Here is a 23,633-nt window from a genome sequence, read left to right on the forward strand (position 1 = left end):
AACTGAGTAAATATGCACAGAGATGCAGTCTTCTGGATGCTCCTGCTTCTAAAACAGCCGTTACTTTTTTTGGGGAGATACATGTGTTTCATAACAGAGCTGAACAGGCCTACTTGGAACAAAAGGAACCTTTCTCCACTTGAAAATTCTGATTTCAGGAAGTATTCCTTTGAAGAACTAACTCAGTTCTCACCAGGAAACAATGTGCTAGGTGTTCCCGGTTGTAACACACATGCTTTTCTTTCGAGAGATAGCAGTGTTTCTTCAACTCAGCTAAATAGGCCTACTTGGATCAAAATTAGCCTTTCCCTAGCTTCAAAACGTTGATTTGCAGAAATTATTCCTTTCAAAAACTAACTCAATTCTCATAGGTAAATAAGGTGCTAGATTGTCCTGATTCTGCCACAGAGGGTTTAATTTTGAGAGTGACATGTGTTTTGTCAACTCAGCAAAATAGGCCCAATTGCAACAAAGGAGCCTTTGTCCACTTTGAATGGTCGGAGTTGCTGCAAGTCTTTCCTTCAAAAACGGACTCTGATCGCACAGGGAAACAATGTGAGAGATGCTGTAGCTTTTAAGTAGATGGTTTTCCTGGAAGAGGTGCATGTGTACCTTCAAGTCAGCTGAATAGGCCTCTTTTGGGCAAACAGAGCCTATCTCCATCGTGAAACTTCTAGGTTTCAGGAAGTATTTCTATCAAAAACCCAGTCAGTTCACACAGGGAAACAATGTACTAGGTGCTCCTGCTCCTTTCACAGATTGTTTTCCTTTGAGAGATACATGTGTTCCTTCAACTTACCTGGATGGGACTCTTTGGAACAAAATGAGCATTTCTTCACCTTGAACATGCAGATTGGAAGGAAGTATTCCTTCCCAAAACCAACTCCTTTCTCAGAGGGAAACAATGCACTAGTTGCTCCTGCTCCTAACACAGACGGTTTTCTTTGCAGATACACACGTGTTTCCTCAACGAAGCTGAATAGGCCTATTGGGAACAAAATGAGCCTTTCTCCACCTTGAAAACTGAGAATTGAAGTTGACATTCCTTTCAAAAACTATCTCAATTCTCACAGGGAAACAACACGCTACATGCTGAAGCTCCTAACACACACTGTTTTCTTTTGAGAGACACATGTGTTTCCTCATCTAAGCTTAGTAAGTCTAGTGGCAAGAAACTTAGCCTTTCTCCACCTTGAACATTGTGAGTTGCTGGAATTATACGCTTCAGAAACGAGCTCAATTCTCACAAGGGACCAGTATACTAGATACTGCACCTTCTAAGTAGATGTTGCTCTTTCGAGACATACATGTCTTTCTTGACCGTAGCTGAATCGGCCTGTTTGGAACAAAATGAGCCTCGTTCCAACTTGAAAACCATGATTTGCAGCAAGTATTCCTTTCAAAAACTAACTCAGTTCTCATAGGCAAACAATGTGCTCGATGCCCTTGATTCTGCCACAGATGGTTTTCTTTTGAGAGATGCAGATGTTTCATCAACTCAGCTGGATAGGCTTACATGAAACAAACTGAGCCTTTCTCCACGTTGAAAACTATGATTTGCCGGAATTATTCCTTTGAAAAGTAAACTAAATTTTCACAGGGAAACAATGTGATAGATGCTGAGACTTCCAACATAGATGGTTTCTCTTTGAGATATACATGTGATTCTTCCAATCAGCTGAATAGGCCTATTTGGTGCAAACAGAGTCTAAATCCACCTTAAGCACCTAAGATGCATGAAATCTTCCTTTCAGAAACTACCACTGCTCTCACAGGGAAGATATGCCATACATACTTCTGTACCTCACGCAGATTGTTCTCTCTCGAGAGATGAAGGTCTTTCTTCAGCTTACATGTATAGGCCTATTTGGAAGAAAATCAGCCTTTCTCCACCTTGAAAGCTTTGATTTGCAGGAAGTATTCCTTTCAAAATTAAATCACTTCTCACAGTGAAACACTGTACTAGATGCTGCAGCTTCGAACATAGATGGTTGTCTTTGGAGAGGTCCATGTGTTCTTCACGTTAGCTGAATAGGCCTTTTTAGAGCAAACGGTGCCTATCTCCACCTTGGAACTCCAAAGTTGCAGGAAGTATTGCTCTGAAAACGTAGGTCATTAAGGACAGTGAAACCATGTACTGGATGCTCCTGCTTCGAACATACGTGGTTTCCTTTCCAGAGATACATATGTTTCTTCAACTTACCTGCATAGGCCTCTTTGGAACAAATTGACCCTTTCTCACCCTTGAAAACACTGGTTTCAGTAAGTATTCCTTCAATAAACAAACTGAATTCTCACAGGTAAACAGTGTGCTGGATTCTCCTGCTTCTCACACACATGCTTTTCCTTCACGAGATACCTGAGCCTCTTTTGTTTTGCAGAATAGGCCTCTAAGGAACAAAATGAGCCATTCTACACCTGGAAAATGTTGATTTGCACAACGTACACCATTCCAACACTAACTAAATTCTTACAGGGACACAATGTGCCAGAGGCTACAGCTTCTAACATACATTGTTTTCTTTGGAGAGATACATGTGTTTCTTCAACTCAGCACAATAGGTGTATTTGGACTCATTACAGCCTATCTCCACCTTGAAACTCCTAAATTGAAGGAAGTATTTCTCTAGAAAACGAACACCAATTGCAAAGGGAAACAATGTGCTAGATGATCCTGCTTCAAACAGAGATGGTGTTCCTTCCAGAGATACATGAGTTTCTTCAACTTAACAGAATAGGTCTATTTGGAACAAAATGAGCTTTTCTCCACCTTTAACATTCTGATTTGCAGGACGGATTCCTTCGAAGAACTGAGTAAATATGCACAGAGATGCAGTCTTCTGGATGCTCCTGCTTCTAAAACAGCCGTTACTTTTTTTGGGGAGATACATGTGTTTCATAACAGAGCTGAACAGGCCTACTTGGAACAAAAGGAACCTTTCTCCACTTGAAAATTCTGATTTCAGGAAGTATTCCTTTGAAGAACTAACTCAGTTCTCACCAGGAAACAATGTGCTAGGTGTTCCCGGTTGTAACACACATGCTTTTCTTTCGAGAGATAGCAGTGTTTCTTCAACTCAGCTAAATAGGCCTACTTGGATCAAAATTAGCCTTTCCCTAGCTTCAAAACGTTGATTTGCAGAAATTATTCCTTTCAAAAACTAACTCAATTCTCATAGGTAAATAAGGTGCTAGATTGTCCTGATTCTGCCACAGAGGGTTTAATTTTGAGAGTGACATGGGTTTTGTCAACTCAGCAAAATAGGCCCAATTGCAACAAAGGAGCCTTTGTCCACTTTGAATGGTCGGAGTTGCTGCAAGTCTTTCCTTCAAAAACGGACTCTGATCGCACAGGGAAACAATGTGAGAGATGCTGTAGCTTTTAAGTAGATGGTTTTCCTGGAAGAGGTGCATGTGTACCTTCAAGTCAGCTGAATAGGCCTCTTTTGGGCAAACAGAGCCTATCTCCATCGTGAAACTTCTAGGTTTCAGGAAGTATTTCTATCAAAAACCCAGTCAGTTCACACAGGGAAACAATGTACTAGGTGCTCCTGCTCCTTTCACAGATTGTTTTCCTTTGAGAGATACATGTGTTCCTTCAACTTACCTGGATGGGACTCTTTGGAACAAAATGAGCATTTCTTCACCTTGAACATGCAGATTGGAAGGAAGTATTCCTTCCCAAAACCAACTCCTTTCTCAGAGGGAAACAATGCACTAGTTGCTCCTGCTCCTAACACAGACGGTTTTCTTTGCAGATACACACGTGTTTCCTCAACGAAGCTGAATAGGCCTATTGGGAACAAAATGAGCCTTTCTCCACCTTGAAAACTGAGAATTGAAGTTGACATTCCTTTCAAAAACTATCTCAATTCTCACAGGGAAACAACACGCTACATGCTGAAGCTCCTAACACACACTGTTTTCTTTTGAGAGACACATGTGTTTCCTCATCTAAGCTTAGTAAGTCTAGTGGCAAGAAACTTAGCCTTTCTCCACCTTGAACATTGTGAGTTGCTGGAATTATACGCTTCAGAAACGAGCTCAATTCTCACAAGGGACCAGTATACTAGATACTGCACCTTCTAAGTAGATGTTGCTCTTTCGAGACATACATGTCTTTCTTGACCGTAGCTGAATCGGCCTGTTTGGAACAAAATGAGCCTCGTTCCAACTTGAAAACCATGATTTGCAGCAAGTATTCCTTTCAAAAACTAACTCAGTTCTCATAGGCAAACAATGTGCTCGATGCCCTTGATTCTGCCACAGATGGTTTTCTTTTGAGAGATGCAGATGTTTCATCAACTCAGCTGGATAGGCTTACATGAAACAAACTGAGCCTTTCTCCACGTTGAAAACTATGATTTGCCGGAATTATTCCTTTGAAAAGTAAACTAAATTTTCACAGGGAAACAATGTGATAGATGCTGAGACTTCCAACATAGATGGTTTCTCTTTGAGATATACATGTGATTCTTCCAATCAGCTGAATAGGCCTATTTGGTGCAAACAGAGTCTAAATCCACCTTAAGCACCTAAGATGCATGAAATCTTCCTTTCAGAAACTACCACTGCTCTCACAGGGAAGATATGCCATACATACTTCTGTACCTCACGCAGATTGTTCTCTCTCGAGAGATGAAGGTCTTTCTTCAGCTTACATGTATAGGCCTATTTGGAAGAAAATCAGCCTTTCTCCACCTTGAAAGCTTTGATTTGCAGGAAGTATTCCTTTCAAAATTAAATCACTTCTCACAGTGAAACACTGTACTAGATGCTGCAGCTTCGAACATAGATGGTTGTCTTTGGAGAGGTCCATGTGTTCTTCACGTTAGCTGAATAGGCCTTTTTAGAGCAAACGGTGCCTATCTCCACCTTGGAACTCCAAAGTTGCAGGAAGTATTGCTCTGAAAACGTAGGTCATTAAGGACAGTGAAACCATGTACTGGATGCTCCTGCTTCGAACATACGTGGTTTCCTTTCCAGAGATACATATGTTTCTTCAACTTACCTGCATAGGCCTCTTTGGAACAAATTGACCCTTTCTCACCCTTGAAAACACTGGTTTCAGTAAGTATTCCTTCAATAAACAAACTGAATTCTCACAGGTAAACAGTGTGCTGGATTCTCCTGCTTCTCACACACATGCTTTTCCTTCACGAGATACCTGAGCCTCTTTTGTTTTGCAGAATAGGCCTCTAAGGAACAAAATGAGCCATTCTACACCTGGAAAATGTTGATTTGCACAACGTACACCATTCCAACACTAACTAAATTCTTACAGGGACACAATGTGCCAGAGGCTACAGCTTCTAACATACATTGTTTTCTTTGGAGAGATACATGTGTTTCTTCAACTCAGCACAATAGGTGTATTTGGACTCATTACAGCCTATCTCCACCTTGAAACTCCTAAATTGAAGGAAGTATTTCTCTAGAAAACGAACACCAATTGCAAAGGGAAACAATGTGCTAGATGATCCTGCTTCAAACAGAGATGGTGTTCCTTCCAGAGATACATGAGTTTCTTCAACTTAACAGAATAGGTCTATTTGGAACAAAATGAGCTTTTCTCCACCTTTAACATTCTGATTTGCAGGACGGATTCCTTCGAAGAACTGAGTAAATATGCACAGAGATGCAGTCTTCTGGATGCTCCTGCTTCTAAAACAGCCGTTACTTTTTTTGGGGAGATACATGTGTTTCATAACAGAGCTGAACAGGCCTACTTGGAACAAAAGGAACCTTTCTCCACTTGAAAATTCTGATTTCAGGAAGTATTCCTTTGAAGAACTAACTCAGTTCTCACCAGGAAACAATGTGCTAGGTGTTCCCGGTTGTAACACACATGCTTTTCTTTCGAGAGATAGCAGTGTTTCTTCAACTCAGCTAAATAGGCCTACTTGGATCAAAATTAGCCTTTCCCTAGCTTCAAAACGTTGATTTGCAGAAATTATTCCTTTCAAAAACTAACTCAATTCTCATAGGTAAATAAGGTGCTAGATTGTCCTGATTCTGCCACAGAGGGTTTAATTTTGAGAGTGACATGTGTTTTGTCAACTCAGCAAAATAGGCCCAATTGCAACAAAGGAGCCTTTGTCCACTTTGAATGGTCGGAGTTGCTGCAAGTCTTTCCTTCAAAAACGGACTCTGATCGCACAGGGAAACAATGTGAGAGATGCTGTAGCTTTTAAGTAGATGGTTTTCCTGGAAGAGGTGCATGTGTACCTTCAAGTCAGCTGAATAGGCCTCTTTTGGGCAAACAGAGCCTATCTCCATCGTGAAACTTCTAGGTTTCAGGAAGTATTTCTATCAAAAACCCAGTCAGTTCACACAGGGAAACAATGTACTAGGTGCTCCTGCTCCTTTCACAGATTGTTTTCCTTTGAGAGATACATGTGTTCCTTCAACTTACCTGGATGGGACTCTTTGGAACAAAATGAGCATTTCTTCACCTTGAACATGCAGATTGGAAGGAAGTATTCCTTCCCAAAACCAACTCCTTTCTCAGAGGGAAACAATGCACTAGTTGCTCCTGCTCCTAACACAGACGGTTTTCTTTGCAGATACACACGTGTTTCCTCAACGAAGCTGAATAGGCCTATTGGGAACAAAATGAGCCTTTCTCCACCTTGAAAACTGAGAATTGAAGTTGACATTCCTTTCAAAAACTATCTCAATTCTCACAGGGAAACAACACGCTACATGCTGAAGCTCCTAACACACACTGTTTTCTTTTGAGAGACACATGTGTTTCCTCATCTAAGCTTAGTAAGTCTAGTGGCAAGAAACTTAGCCTTTCTCCACCTTGAACATTGTGAGTTGCTGGAATTATACGCTTCAGAAACGAGCTCAATTCTCACAAGGGACCAGTATACTAGATACTGCACCTTCTAAGTAGATGTTGCTCTTTCGAGACATACATGTCTTTCTTGACCATAGCTGAATCGGCCTGTTTGGAACAAAATGAGCCTCGTTCCAACTTGAAAACCATGATTTGCAGCAAGTATTCCTTTCAAAAACTAACTCAGTTCTCATAGGCAAACAATGTGCTCGATGCCCTTGATTCTGCCACAGATGGTTTTCTTTTGAGAGATGCAGATGTTTCATCAACTCAGCTGGATAGGCTTACATGAAACAAACTGAGCCTTTCTCCACGTTGAAAACTATGATTTGCCGGAATTATTCCTTTGAAAAGTAAACTAAATTTTCACAGGGAAACAATGTGATAGATGCTGAGACTTCCAACATAGATGGTTTCTCTTTGAGATATACATGTGATTCTTCCAATCAGCTGAATAGGCCTATTTGGTGCAAACAGAGTCTAAATCCACCTTAAGCACCTAAGATGCATGAAATCTTCCTTTCAGAAACTACCACTGCTCTCACAGGGAAGATATGCCATACATACTTCTGTACCTCACGCAGATTGTTCTCTCTCGAGAGATGAAGGTCTTTCTTCAGCTTACATGTATAGGCCTATTTGGAAGAAAATCAGCCTTTCTCCACCTTGAAAGCTTTGATTTGCAGGAAGTATTCCTTTCAAAATTAAATCACTTCTCACAGTGAAACACTGTACTAGATGCTGCAGCTTCGAACATAGATGGTTGTCTTTGGAGAGGTCCATGTGTTCTTCACGTTAGCTGAATAGGCCTTTTTAGAGCAAACGGTGCCTATCTCCACCTTGGAACTCCAAAGTTGCAGGAAGTATTGCTCTGAAAACGTAGGTCATTAAGGACAGTGAAACCATGTACTGGATGCTCCTGCTTCGAACATACGTGGTTTCCTTTCCAGAGATACATATGTTTCTTCAACTTACCTGCATAGGCCTCTTTGGAACAAATTGACCCTTTCTCACCCTTGAAAACACTGGTTTCAGTAAGTATTCCTTCAATAAACAAACTGAATTCTCACAGGTAAACAGTGTGCTGGATTCTCCTGCTTCTCACACACATGCTTTTCCTTCACGAGATACCTGAGCCTCTTTTGTTTTGCAGAATAGGCCTCTAAGGAACAAAATGAGCCATTCTACACCTGGAAAATGTTGATTTGCACAACGTACACCATTCCAACACTAACTAAATTCTTACAGGGACACAATGTGCCAGAGGCTACAGCTTCTAACATACATTGTTTTCTTTGGAGAGATACATGTGTTTCTTCAACTCAGCACAATAGGTGTATTTGGACTCATTACAGCCTATCTCCACCTTGAAACTCCTAAATTGAAGGAAGTATTTCTCTAGAAAACGAACACCAATTGCAAAGGGAAACAATGTGCTAGATGATCCTGCTTCAAACAGAGATGGTGTTCCTTCCAGAGATACATGAGTTTCTTCAACTTAACAGAATAGGTCTATTTGGAACAAAATGAGCTTTTCTCCACCTTTAACATTCTGATTTGCAGGACGGATTCCTTCGAAGAACTGAGTAAATATGCACAGAGATGCAGTCTTCTGGATGCTCCTGCTTCTAAAACAGCCGTTACTTTTTTTGGGGAGATACATGTGTTTCATAACAGAGCTGAACAGGCCTACTTGGAACAAAAGGAACCTTTCTCCACTTGAAAATTCTGATTTCAGGAAGTATTCCTTTGAAGAACTAACTCAGTTCTCACCAGGAAACAATGTGCTAGGTGTTCCCGGTTGTAACACACATGCTTTTCTTTCGAGAGATAGCAGTGTTTCTTCAACTCAGCTAAATAGGCCTACTTGGATCAAAATTAGCCTTTCCCTAGCTTCAAAACGTTGATTTGCAGAAATTATTCCTTTCAAAAACTAACTCAATTCTCATAGGTAAATAAGGTGCTAGATTGTCCTGATTCTGCCACAGAGGGTTTAATTTTGAGAGTGACATGGGTTTTGTCAACTCAGCAAAATAGGCCCAATTGCAACAAAGGAGCCTTTGTCCACTTTGAATGGTCGGAGTTGCTGCAAGTCTTTCCTTCAAAAACGGACTCTGATCGCACAGGGAAACAATGTGAGAGATGCTGTAGCTTTTAAGTAGATGGTTTTCCTGGAAGAGGTGCATGTGTACCTTCAAGTCAGCTGAATAGGCCTCTTTTGGGCAAACAGAGCCTATCTCCATCGTGAAACTTCTAGGTTTCAGGAAGTATTTCTATCAAAAACCCAGTCAGTTCACACAGGGAAACAATGTACTAGGTGCTCCTGCTCCTTTCACAGATTGTTTTCCTTTGAGAGATACATGTGTTCCTTCAACTTACCTGGATGGGACTCTTTGGAACAAAATGAGCATTTCTTCACCTTGAACATGCAGATTGGAAGGAAGTATTCCTTCCCAAAACCAACTCCTTTCTCAGAGGGAAACAATGCACTAGTTGCTCCTGCTCCTAACACAGACGGTTTTCTTTGCAGATACACACGTGTTTCCTCAACGAAGCTGAATAGGCCTATTGGGAACAAAATGAGCCTTTCTCCACCTTGAAAACTGAGAATTGAAGTTGACATTCCTTTCAAAAACTATCTCAATTCTCACAGGGAAACAACACGCTACATGCTGAAGCTCCTAACACACACTGTTTTCTTTTGAGAGACACATGTGTTTCCTCATCTAAGCTTAGTAAGTCTAGTGGCAAGAAACTTAGCCTTTCTCCACCTTGAACATTGTGAGTTGCTGGAATTATACGCTTCAGAAACGAGCTCAATTCTCACAAGGGACCAGTATACTAGATACTGCACCTTCTAAGTAGATGTTGCTCTTTCGAGACATACATGTCTTTCTTGACCGTAGCTGAATCGGCCTGTTTGGAACAAAATGAGCCTCGTTCCAACTTGAAAACCATGATTTGCAGCAAGTATTCCTTTCAAAAACTAACTCAGTTCTCATAGGCAAACAATGTGCTCGATGCCCTTGATTCTGCCACAGATGGTTTTCTTTTGAGAGATGCAGATGTTTCATCAACTCAGCTGGATAGGCTTACATGAAACAAACTGAGCCTTTCTCCACGTTGAAAACTATGATTTGCCGGAATTATTCCTTTGAAAAGTAAACTAAATTTTCACAGGGAAACAATGTGATAGATGCTGAGACTTCCAACATAGATGGTTTCTCTTTGAGATATACATGTGATTCTTCCAATCAGCTGAATAGGCCTATTTGGTGCAAACAGAGTCTAAATCCACCTTAAGCACCTAAGATGCATGAAATCTTCCTTTCAGAAACTACCACTGCTCTCACAGGGAAGATATGCCATACATACTTCTGTACCTCACGCAGATTGTTCTCTCTCGAGAGATGAAGGTCTTTCTTCAGCTTACATGTATAGGCCTATTTGGAAGAAAATCAGCCTTTCTCCACCTTGAAAGCTTTGATTTGCAGGAAGTATTCCTTTCAAAATTAAATCACTTCTCACAGTGAAACACTGTACTAGATGCTGCAGCTTCGAACATAGATGGTTGTCTTTGGAGAGGTCCATGTGTTCTTCACGTTAGCTGAATAGGCCTTTTTAGAGCAAACGGTGCCTATCTCCACCTTGGAACTCCAAAGTTGCAGGAAGTATTGCTCTGAAAACGTAGGTCATTAAGGACAGTGAAACCATGTACTGGATGCTCCTGCTTCGAACATACGTGGTTTCCTTTCCAGAGATACATATGTTTCTTCAACTTACCTGCATAGGCCTCTTTGGAACAAATTGACCCTTTCTCACCCTTGAAAACACTGGTTTCAGTAAGTATTCCTTCAATAAACAAACTGAATTCTCACAGGTAAACAGTGTGCTGGATTCTCCTGCTTCTCACACACATGCTTTTCCTTCACGAGATACCTGAGCCTCTTTTGTTTTGCAGAATAGGCCTCTAAGGAACAAAATGAGCCATTCTACTCCTGGAAAATGTTGATTTGCACAACGTACACCATTCCAACACTAACTAAATTCTTACAGGGACACAATGTGCCAGAGGCTACAGCTTCTAACATACATTGTTTTCTTTGGAGAGATACATGTGTTTCTTCAACTCAGCACAATAGGTGTATTTGGACTCATTACAGCCTATCTCCACCTTGAAACTCCTAAATTGAAGGAAGTATTTCTCTAGAAAACGAACACCAATTGCAAAGGGAAACAATGTGCTAGATGATCCTGCTTCAAACAGAGATGGTGTTCCTTCCAGAGATACATGAGTTTCTTCAACTTAACAGAATAGGTCTATTTGGAACAAAATGAGCTTTTCTCCACCTTTAACATTCTGATTTGCAGGACGGATTCCTTCGAAGAACTGAGTAAATATGCACAGAGATGCAGTCTTCTGGATGCTCCTGCTTCTAAAACAGCCGTTACTTTTTTTGGGGAGATACATGTGTTTCATAACAGAGCTGAACAGGCCTACTTGGAACAAAAGGAACCTTTCTCCACTTGAAAATTCTGATTTCAGGAAGTATTCCTTTGAAGAACTAACTCAGTTCTCACCAGGAAACAATGTGCTAGGTGTTCCCGGTTGTAACACACATGCTTTTCTTTCGAGAGATAGCAGTGTTTCTTCAACTCAGCTAAATAGGCCTACTTGGATCAAAATTAGCCTTTCCCTAGCTTCAAAACGTTGATTTGCAGAAATTATTCCTTTCAAAAACTAACTCAATTCTCATAGGTAAATAAGGTGCTAGATTGTCCTGATTCTGCCACAGAGGGTTTAATTTTGAGAGTGACATGTGTTTTGTCAACTCAGCAAAATAGGCCCAATTGCAACAAAGGAGCCTTTGTCCACTTTGAATGGTCGGAGTTGCTGCAAGTCTTTCCTTCAAAAACGGACTCTGATCGCACAGGGAAACAATGTGAGAGATGCTGTAGCTTTTAAGTAGATGGTTTTCCTGGAAGAGGTGCATGTGTACCTTCAAGTCAGCTGAATAGGCCTCTTTTGGGCAAACAGAGCCTATCTCCATCGTGAAACTTCTAGGTTTCAGGAAGTATTTCTATCAAAAACCCAGTCAGTTCACACAGGGAAACAATGTACTAGGTGCTCCTGCTCCTTTCACAGATTGTTTTCCTTTGAGAGATACATGTGTTCCTTCAACTTACCTGGATGGGACTCTTTGGAACAAAATGAGCATTTCTTCACCTTGAACATGCAGATTGGAAGGAAGTATTCCTTCCCAAAACCAACTCCTTTCTCAGAGGGAAACAATGCACTAGTTGCTCCTGCTCCTAACACAGACGGTTTTCTTTGCAGATACACACGTGTTTCCTCAACGAAGCTGAATAGGCCTATTGGGAACAAAATGAGCCTTTCTCCACCTTGAAAACTGAGAATTGAAGTTGACATTCCTTTCAAAAACTATCTCAATTCTCACAGGGAAACAACACGCTACATGCTGAAGCTCCTAACACACACTGTTTTCTTTTGAGAGACACATGTGTTTCCTCATCTAAGCTTAGTAAGTCTAGTGGCAAGAAACTTAGCCTTTCTCCACCTTGAACATTGTGAGTTGCTGGAATTATACGCTTCAGAAACGAGCTCAATTCTCACAAGGGACCAGTATACTAGATACTGCACCTTCTAAGTAGATGTTGCTCTTTCGAGACATACATGTCTTTCTTGACCGTAGCTGAATCGGCCTGTTTGGAACAAAATGAGCCTCGTTCCAACTTGAAAACCATGATTTGCAGCAAGTATTCCTTTCAAAAACTAACTCAGTTCTCATAGGCAAACAATGAGCTCGATGCCCTTGATTCTGCCACAGATGGTTTTCTTTTGAGAGATGCAGATGTTTCATCAACTCAGCTGGATAGGCTTACATGAAACAAACTGAGCCTTTCTCCACGTTGAAAACTATGATTTGCCGGAATTATTCCTTTGAAAAGTAAACTAAATTTTCACAGGGAAACAATGTGATAGATGCTGAGACTTCCAACATAGATGGTTTCTCTTTGAGATATACATGTGATTCTTCCAATCAGCTGAATAGGCCTATTTGGTGCAAACAGAGTCTAAATCCACCTTAAGCACCTAAGATGCATGAAATCTTCCTTTCAGAAACTACCACTGCTCTCACAGGGAAGATATGCCATACATACTTCTGTACCTCACGCAGATTGTTCTCTCTCGAGAGATGAAGGTCTTTCTTCAGCTTACATGTATAGGCCTATTTGGAAGAAAATCAGCCTTTCTCCACCTTGAAAGCTTTGATTTGCAGGAAGTATTCCTTTCAAAATTAAATCACTTCTCACAGTGAAACACTGTACTAGATGCTGCAGCTTCGAACATAGATGGTTGTCTTTGGAGAGGTCCATGTGTTCTTCACGTTAGCTGAATAGGCCTTTTTAGAGCAAACGGTGCCTATCTCCACCTTGGAACTCCAAAGTTGCAGGAAGTATTGCTCTGAAAACGTAGGTCATTAAGGACAGTGAAACCATGTACTGGATGCTCCTGCTTCGAACATACGTGGTTTCCTTTCCAGAGATACATATGTTTCTTCAACTTACCTGCATAGGCCTCTTTGGAACAAATTGACCCTTTCTCACCCTTGAAAACACTGGTTTCAGTAAGTATTCCTTCAATAAACAAACTGAATTCTCACAGGTAAACAGTGTGCTGGATTCTCCTGCTTCTCACACACATGCTTTTCCTTCACGAGATACCTGAGCCTCTTTTGTTTTGCAGAATAGGCCTCTAAGGAACAAAATGAGCCATTCTACACCTGGAAAATGTTGATTTGCACAACGTACACCATTCCAACACTAACTAAATTCTTACAGGGACACAATGTGCCAGAGGCTACAGCTTCTAACATACATTGTTTTCTTTGGAGAGATACATGTGTTTCTTCAACTCAGCACAATAGGTGTATTTGGACTCATTACAGCCTATCTCCACCTTGAAACTCCTAAATTGAAGGAAGTATTTCTCTAGAAAACGAACACCAATTGCAAAGGGAAACAATGTGCTAGATGATCCTGCTTCAAACAGAGATGGTGTTCCTTCCAGAGATACATGAGTTTCTTCAACTTAACAGAATAGGTCTATTTGGAACAAAATGAGCTTTTCTCCACCTTTAACATTCTGATTTGCAGGACGGATTCCTTCGAAGAACTGAGTAAATATGCACAGAGATGCAGTCTTCTGGATGCTCCTGCTTCTAAAACAGCCGTTACTTTTTTTGGGGAGATACATGTGTTTCATAACAGAGCTGAACAGGCCTACTTGGAACAAAAGGAACCTTTCTCCACTTGAAAATTCTGATTTCAGGAAGTATTCCTTTGAAGAACTAACTCAGTTCTCACCAGGAAACAATGTGCTAGGTGTTCCCGGTTGTAACACACATGCTTTTCTTTCGAGAGATAGCAGTGTTTCTTCAACTCAGCTAAATAGGCCTACTTGGATCAAAATTAGCCTTTCCCTAGCTTCAAAACGTTGATTTGCAGAAATTATTCCTTTCAAAAACTAACTCAATTCTCATAGGTAAATAAGGTGCTAGATTGTCCTGATTCTGCCACAGAGGGTTTAATTTTGAGAGTGACATGTGTTTTGTCAACTCAGCAAAATAGGCCCAATTGCAACAAAGGAGCCTTTGTCCACTTTGAATGGTCGGAGTTGCTGCAAGTCTTTCCTTCAAAAACGGACTCTGATCGCACAGGGAAACAATGTGAGAGATGCTGTAGCTTTTAAGTAGATGGTTTTCCTGGAAGAGGTGCATGTGTACCTTCAAGTCAGCTGAATAGGCCTCTTTTGGGCAAACAGAGCCTATCTCCATCGTGAAACTTCTAGGTTTCAGGAAGTATTTCTATCAAAAACCCAGTCAGTTCACACAGGGAAACAATGTACTAGGTGCTCCTGCTCCTTTCACAGATTGTTTTCCTTTGAGAGATACATGTGTTCCTTCAACTTACCTGGATGGGACTCTTTGGAACAAAATGAGCATTTCTTCACCTTGAACATGCAGATTGGAAGGAAGTATTCCTTCCCAAAACCAACTCCTTTCTCAGAGGGAAACAATGCACTAGTTGCTCCTGCTCCTAACACAGACGGTTTTCTTTGCAGATACACACGTGTTTCCTCAACGAAGCTGAATAGGCCTATTGGGAACAAAATGAGCCTTTCTCCACCTTGAAAACTGAGAATTGAAGTTGACATTCCTTTCAAAAACTATCTCAATTCTCACAGGGAAACAACACGCTACATGCTGAAGCTCCTAACACACACTGTTTTCTTTTGAGAGACACATGTGTTTCCTCATCTAAGCTTAGTAAGTCTAGTGGCAAGAAACTTAGCCTTTCTCCACCTTGAACATTGTGAGTTGCTGGAATTATACGCTTCAGAAACGAGCTCAATTCTCACAAGGGACCAGTATACTAGATACTGCACCTTCTAAGTAGATGTTGCTCTTTCGAGACATACATGTCTTTCTTGACCGTAGCTGAATCGGCCTGTTTGGAACAAAATGAGCCTCGTTCCAACTTGAAAACCATGATTTGCAGCAAGTATTCCTTTCAAAAACTAACTCAGTTCTCATAGGCAAACAATGTGCTCGATGCCCTTGATTCTGCCACAGATGGTTTTCTTTTGAGAGATGCAGATGTTTCATCAACTCAGCTGGATAGGCTTACATGAAACAAACTGAGCCTTTCTCCACGTTGAAAACTATGATTTGCCGGAATTATTCCTTTGAAAAGTAAACTCAATTTTCACAGGGAAACAATGTGATAGATGCTGAGACTTCCAACATAGATGGTTTCTCTTTGAGATATACATGTGATTCTTCCAATCAGCTGAATAGGCCTATTTGGTGCAAACAGAGTCTAAATCCACCTTAAGCACCTAAGATGCATGAAATCTTCCTTTCAGAAACTACCACTGCTCTCACAGGGAAGATATGCCATACATACTTCTGTACCTCACGCAGATTGTTCTCTCTCGAGAGATGAAGGTCTTTCTTCAGCTTACATGTATAGGCCTATTTGGAAGAAAATCAGCCTTTCTCCACCTTGAAAGCTTTGATTTGCAGGAAGTATTCCTTTCAAAATTAAATCACTTCTCACAGTGAAACACTGTACTAGATGCTGCAGCTTCGAACATAGATGGTTGTCTTTGGAGAGGTCCATGTGTTCTTCACGTTAGCTGAATAGGCCTTTTTAGAGCAAACGGTGCCTATCTCCACCTTGGAACTCCAAAGTTGCAGGAAGTATTGCTCTGAAAACGTAGGTCATTAAGGACAGTGAAACCATGTACTGGATGCTCCTGCTTCGAACATACGTGGTTTCCTTTCCAGAGATACATATGTTTCTTCAACTTACCTGCATAGGCCTCTTTGGAACAAATTGACCCTTTCTCACCCTTGAAAACACTGGTTTCAGTAAGTATTCCTTCAATAAACAAACTGAATTCTCACAGGTAAACAGTGTGCTGGATTCTCCTGCTTCTCACACACATGCTTTTCCTTCACGAGATACCTGAGCCTCTTTTGTTTTGCAGAATAGGCCTCTAAGGAACAAAATGAGCCATTCTACACCTGGAAAATGTTGATTTGCACAACGTACACCATTCCAACACTAACTAAATTCTTACAGGGACACAATGTGCCAGAGGCTACAGCTTCTAACATACATTGTTTTCTTTGGAGAGATACATGTGTTTCTTCAACTCAGCACAATAGGTGTATTTGGACTCATTACAGCCTATCTCCACGTTGAAACTCCTAAATTGAAGGAAGTATTTCTCTAGAAAACGAACACCAATTGCAAAGGGAAACAATGTGCTAGATGATCCTGCTTCAAACAGAGATGGTGTTCCTTCCAGAGATACATGAGTTTCTTCAACTTAACAGAATAGGTCTATTTGGAACAAAATGAGCTTTTCTCCACCTTTAACATTCTGATTTGCAGGACGGATTCCTTCGAAGAACTGAGTAAATATGCACAGAGATGCAGTCTTCTGGATGCTCCTGCTTCTAAAACAGCCGTTACTTTTTTTGGGGAGATACATGTGTTTCATAACAGAGCTGAACAGGCCTACTTGGAACAAAAGGAACCTTTCTCCACTTGAAAATTCTGATTTCAGGAAGTATTCCTTTGAAGAACTAACTCAGTTCTCACCAGGAAACAATGTGCTAGGTGTTCCCGGTTGTAACACACATGCTTTTCTTTCGAGAGATAGCAGTGTTTCTTCAACTCAGCTAAATAGGCCTACTTGGATCAAAATTAGCCTTTCCCTAGCTTCAAAACGTTGATTTGCAGAAATTATTCCTTTCAAAAACTAACTCAATTCTCATAGGTAAATAAGGTGCTAGATTGTCCTGATTCTGCCACAGAGGGTTTAATTTTGAGAGTGACATGTGTTTTGTCAACTCAGCAAAATAGGCCCAATTGCAACAAAGGAGCCTTTGTCCACTTTGAATGGTCGGAGTTGCTGCAAGTCTTTCCTTCAAAAACGGACTCTGATCGCACAGGGAAACAATGTGAGAGATGCTGTAGCTTTTAAGTAGATGGTTTTCCTGGAAGAGGTGCATGTGTACCTTCAAGTCAGCTGAATAGGCCTCTTTTGGGCAAACAGAGCCTATCTCCATCGTGAAACTTCTAGGTTTCAGGAAGTATTTCTATCAAAAACCCAGTCAGTTCACACAGGGAAACAATGTACTAGGTGCTCCTGCTCCTTTCACAGATTGTTTTCCTTTGAGAGATACATGTGTTCCTTCAACTTACCTGGATGGGACTCTTTGGAACAAAATGAGCATTTCTTCACCTTGAACATGCAGATTGGAAGGAAGTATTCCTTCCCAAAACCAACTCCTTTCTCAGAGGGAAACAATGCACTAGTTGCTCCTGCTCCTAACACAGACGGTTTTCTTTGCAGATACACACGTGTTTCCTCAACGAAGCTGAATAGGCCTATTGGGAACAAAATGAGCCTTTCTCCACCTTGAAAACTGAGAATTGAAGTTGACATTCCTTTCAAAAACTATCTCAATTCTCACAGGGAAACAACACGCTACATGCTGAAGCTCCTAACACACACTGTTTTCTTTTGAGAGACACATGTGTTTCCTCATCTAAGCTTAGTAAGTCTAGTGGCAAGAAACTTAGCCTTTCTCCACCTTGAACATTGTGAGTTGCTGGAATTATACGCTTCAGAAACGAGCTCAATTCTCACAAGGGACCAGTATACTAGATACTGCACCTTCTAAGTAGATGTTGCTCTTTCGAGACATACATGTCTTTCTTGACCGTAGCTGAATCGGCCTGTTTGGAACAAAATGAGCCTCGTTCCAACTTGAAAACCATGATTTGCAGCAAGTATTCCTTTCAAAAACTAACTCAGTTCTCATAGGCAAACAATGTGCTCGATGCCCTTGATTCTGCCACAGATGGTTTTCTTTTGAGAGATGCAGATGTTTCATCAACTCAGCTGGATAGGCTTACATGAAACAAACTGAGCCTTTCTCCACGTTGAAAACTATGATTTGCCGGAATTATTCCTTTGAAAAGTAAACTAAATTTTCACAGGGAAACAATGTGATAGATGCTGAGACTTCCAACATAGATGGTTTCTCTTTGAGATATACATGTGATTCTTCCAATCAGCTGAATAGGCCTATTTGGTGCAAACAGAGTCTAAATCCACCTTAAGCACCTAAGATGCATGAAATCTTCCTTTCAGAAACTACCACTGCTCTCACAGGGAAGATATGCCATACATACTTCTGTACCTCACGCAGATTGTTCTCTCTCGAGAGATGAAGGTCTTTCTTCAGCTTACATGTATAGGCCTATTTGGAAGAAAATCAGCCTTTCTCCACCTTGAAAGCTTTGATTTGCAGGAAGTATTCCTTTCAAAATTAAATCACTTCTCACAGTGAAACACTGTACTAGATGCTGCAGCTTCGAACATAGATGGTTGTCTTTGGAGAGGTCCATGTGTTCTTCACGTTAGCTGAATAGGCCTTTTTAGAGCAAACGGTGCCTATCTCCACCTTGGAACTCCAAAGTTGCAGGAAGTATTGCTCTGAAAACGTAGGTCATTAAGGACAGTGAAACCATGTACTGGATGCTCCTGCTTCGAACATACGTGGTTTCCTTTCCAGAGATACATATGTTTCTTCAACTTACCTGCATAGGCCTCTTTGGAACAAATTGACCCTTTCTCACCCTTGAAAACACTGGTTTCAGTAAGTATTCCTTCAATAAACAAACTGAATTCTCACAGGTAAACAGTGTGCTGGATTCTCCTGCTTCTCACACACATGCTTTTCCTTCACGAGATACCTGAGCCTCTTTTGTTTTGCAGAATAGGCCTCTAAGGAACAAAATGAGCCATTCTACACCTGGAAAATGTTGATTTGCACAACGTACACCATTCCAACACTAACTAAATTCTTACAGGGACACAATGTGCCAGAGGCTACAGCTTCTAACATACATTGTTTTCTTTGGAGAGATACATGTGTTTCTTCAACTCAGCACAATAGGTGTATTTGGACTCATTACAGCCTATCTCCACCTTGAAACTCCTAAATTGAAGGAAGTATTTCTCTAGAAAACGAACACCAATTGCAAAGGGAAACAATGTGCTAGATGATCCTGCTTCAAACAGAGATGGTGTTCCTTCCAGAGATACATGAGTTTCTTCAACTTAACAGAATAGGTCTATTTGGAACAAAATGAGCTTTTCTCCACCTTTAACATTCTGATTTGCAGGACGGATTCCTTCGAAGAACTGAGTAAATATGCACAGAGATGCAGTCTTCTGGATGCTCCTGCTTCTAAAACAGCCGTTACTTTTTTTGGGGAGATACATGTGTTTCATAACAGAGCTGAACAGGCCTACTTGGAACAAAAGGAACCTTTCTCCACTTGAAAATTCTGATTTCAGGAAGTATTCCTTTGAAGAACTAACTCAGTTCTCACCAGGAAACAATGTGCTAGGTGTTCCCGGTTGTAACACACATGCTTTTCTTTCGAGAGATAGCAGTGTTTCTTCAACTCAGCTAAATAGGCCTACTTGGATCAAAATTAGCCTTTCCCTAGCTTCAAAACGTTGATTTGCAGAAATTATTCCTTTCAAAAACTAACTCAATTCTCATAGGTAAATAAGGTGCTAGATTGTCCTGATTCTGCCACAGAGGGTTTAATTTTGAGAGTGACATGTGTTTTGTCAACTCAGCAAAATAGGCCCAATTGCAACAAAGGAGCCTTTGTCCACTTTGAATGGTCGGAGTTGCTGCAAGTCTTTCCTTCAAAAACGGACTCTGATCGCACAGGGAAACAATGTGAGAGATGCTGTAGCTTTTAAGTAGATGGTTTTCCTGGAAGAGGTGCATGTGTACCTTCAAGTCAGCTGAATAGGCCTCTTTTGGGCAAACAGAGCCTATCTCCATCGTGAAACTTCTAGGTTTCAGGAAGTATTTCTATCAAAAACCCAGTCAGTTCACACAGGGAAACAATGTACTAGGTGCTCCTGCTCCTTTCACAGATTGTTTTCCTTTGAGAGATACATGTGTTCCTTCAACTTACCTGGATGGGACTCTTTGGAACAAAATGAGCATTTCTTCACCTTGAACATGCAGATTGGAAGGAAGTATTCCTTCCCAAAACCAACTCCTTTCTCAGAGGGAAACAATGCACTAGTTGCTCCTGCTCCTAACACAGACGGTTTTCTTTGCAGATACACACGTGTTTCCTCAACGAAGCTGAATAGGCCTATTGGGAACAAAATGAGCCTTTCTCCACCTTGAAAACTGAGAATTGAAGTTGACATTCCTTTCAAAAACTATCTCAATTCTCACAGGGAAACAACACGCTACATGCTGAAGCTCCTAACACACACTGTTTTCTTTTGAGAGACACATGTGTTTCCTCATCTAAGCTTAGTAAGTCTAGTGGCAAGAAACTTAGCCTTTCTCCACCTTGAACATTGTGAGTTGCTGGAATTATACGCTTCAGAAACGAGCTCAATTCTCACAAGGGACCAGTATACTAGATACTGCACCTTCTAAGTAGATGTTGCTCTTTCGAGACATACATGTCTTTCTTGACCGTAGCTGAATCGGCCTGTTTGGAACAAAATGAGCCTCGTTCCAACTTGAAAACCATGATTTGCAGCAAGTATTCCTTTCAAAAACTAACTCAGTTCTCATAGGCAAACAATGTGCTCGATGCCCTTGATTCTGCCACAGATGGTTTTCTTTTGAGAGATGCAGATGTTTCATCAACTCAGCTGGATAGGCTTACATGAAACAAACTGAGCCTTTCTCCACGTTGAAAACTATGATTTGCCGGAATTATTCCTTTGAAAAGTAAACTAAATTTTCACAGGGAAACAATGTGATAGATGCTGAGACTTCCAACATAGATGGTTTCTCTTTGAGATATACATGTGATTCTTCCAATCAGCTGAATAGGCCTATTTGGTGCAAACAGAGTCTAAATCCACCTTAAGCACCTAAGATGCATGAAATCTTCCTTTCAGAAACTACCACTGCTCTCACAGGGAAGATATGCCATACATACTTCTGTACCTCACGCAGATTGTTCTCTCTCGAGAGATGAAGGTCTTTCTTCAGCTTACATGTATAGGCCTATTTGGAAGAAAATCAGCCTTTCTCCACCTTGAAAGCTTTGATTTGCAGGAAGTATTCCTTTCAAAATTAAATCACTTCTCACAGTGAAACACTGTACTAGATGCTGCAGCTTCGAACATAGATGGTTGTCTTTGGAGAGGTCCATGTGTTCTTCACGTTAGCTGAATAGGCCTTTTTAGAGCAAACGGTGCCTATCTCCACCTTGGAACTCCAAAGTTGCAGGAAGTATTGCTCTGAAAACGTAGGTCATTAAGGACAGTGAAACCATGTACTGGATGCTCCTGCTTCGAACATACGTGGTTTCCTTTCCAGAGATACATATGTTTCTTCAACTTACCTGCATAGGCCTCTTTGGAACAAATTGACCCTTTCTCACCCTTGAAAACACTGGTTTCAGTAAGTATTCCTTCAATAAACAAACTGAATTCTCACAGGTAAACAGTGTGCTGGATTCTCCTGCTTCTCACACACATGCTTTTCCTTCACGAGATACCTGAGCCTCTTTTGTTTTGCAGAATAGGCCTCTAAGGAACAAAATGAGCCATTCTACACCTGGAAAATGTTGATTTGCACAACGTACACCATTCCAACACTAACTAAATTCTTACAGGGACACAATGTGCCAGAGGCTACAGCTTCTAACATACATTGTTTTCTTTGGAGAGATACATGTGTTTCTTCAACTCAGCACAATAGGTGTATTTGGACTCATTACAGCCTATCTCCACCTTGAAACTCCTAAATTGAAGGAAGTATTTCTCTAGAAAACGAACACCAATTGCAAAGGGAAACAATGTGCTAGATGATCCTGCTTCAAACAGAGATGGTGTTCCTTCCAGAGATACATGAGTTTCTTCAACTTAACAGAATAGGTCTATTTGGAACAAAATGAGCTTTTCTCCACCTTTAACATTCTGATTTGCAGGACGGATTCCTTCGAAGAACTGAGTAAATATGCACAGAGATGCAGTCTTCTGGATGCTCCTGCTTCTAAAACAGCCGTTACTTTTTTTGGGGAGATACATGTGTTTCATAACAGAGCTGAACAGGCCTACTTGGAACAAAAGGAACCTTTCTCCACTTGAAAATTCTGATTTCAGGAAGTATTCCTTTGAAGAACTAACTCAGTTCTCACCAGGAAACAATGTGCTAGGTGTTCCCGGTTGTAACACACATGCTTTTCTTTCGAGAGATAGCAGTGTTTCTTCAACTCAGCTAAATAGGCCTACTTGGATCAAAATTAGCCTTTCCCTAGCTTCAAAACGTTCATTTGCAGAAATTATTCCTTTCAAAAACTAACTCAATTCTCATAGGTAAATAAGGTGCTAGATTGTCCTGATTCTGCCACAGAGGGTTTAATTTTGAGAGTGACATGTGTTTTGTCAACTCAGCAAAATAGGCCCAATTGCAACAAAGGAGCCTTTGTCCACTTTGAATGGTCGGAGTTGCTGCAAGTCTTTCCTTCAAAAACGGACTCTGATCGCACAGGGAAACAATGTGAGAGATGCTGTAGCTTTTAAGTAGATGGTTTTCCTGGAAGAGGTGCATGTGTACCTTCAAGTCAGCTGAATAGGCCTCTTTTGGGCAAACAGAGCCTATCTCCATCGTGAAACTTCTAGGTTTCAGGAAGTATTTCTATCAAAAACCCAGTCAGTTCACACAGGGAAACAATGTACTAGGTGCTCCTGCTCCTTTCACAGATTGTTTTCCTTTGAGAGATACATGTGTTCCTTCAACTTACCTGGATGGGACTCTTTGGAACAAAATGAGCATTTCTTCACCTTGAACATGCAGATTGGAAGGAAGTATTCCTTCCCAAAACCAACTCCTTTCTCAGAGGGAAACAATGCACTAGTTGCTCCTGCTCCTAACACAGACGGTTTTCTTTGCAGATACACACGTGTTTCCTCAACGAAGCTGAATAGGCCTATTGGGAACAAAATGAGCCTTTCTCCACCTTGAAAACTGAGAATTGAAGTTGACATTCCTTTCAAAAACTATCTCAATTCTCACAGGGAAACAACACGCTACATGCTGAAGCTCCTAACACACACTGTTTTCTTTTGAGAGACACATGTGTTTCCTCATCTAAGCTTAGTAAGTCTAGTGGC

This window comes from Castor canadensis, chromosome 16 (assembly GCF_047511655.1).
Source record: "Castor canadensis chromosome 16, mCasCan1.hap1v2, whole genome shotgun sequence".
In the NCBI taxonomy this organism is placed as follows: domain Eukaryota; kingdom Metazoa; phylum Chordata; class Mammalia; order Rodentia; family Castoridae; genus Castor; species Castor canadensis.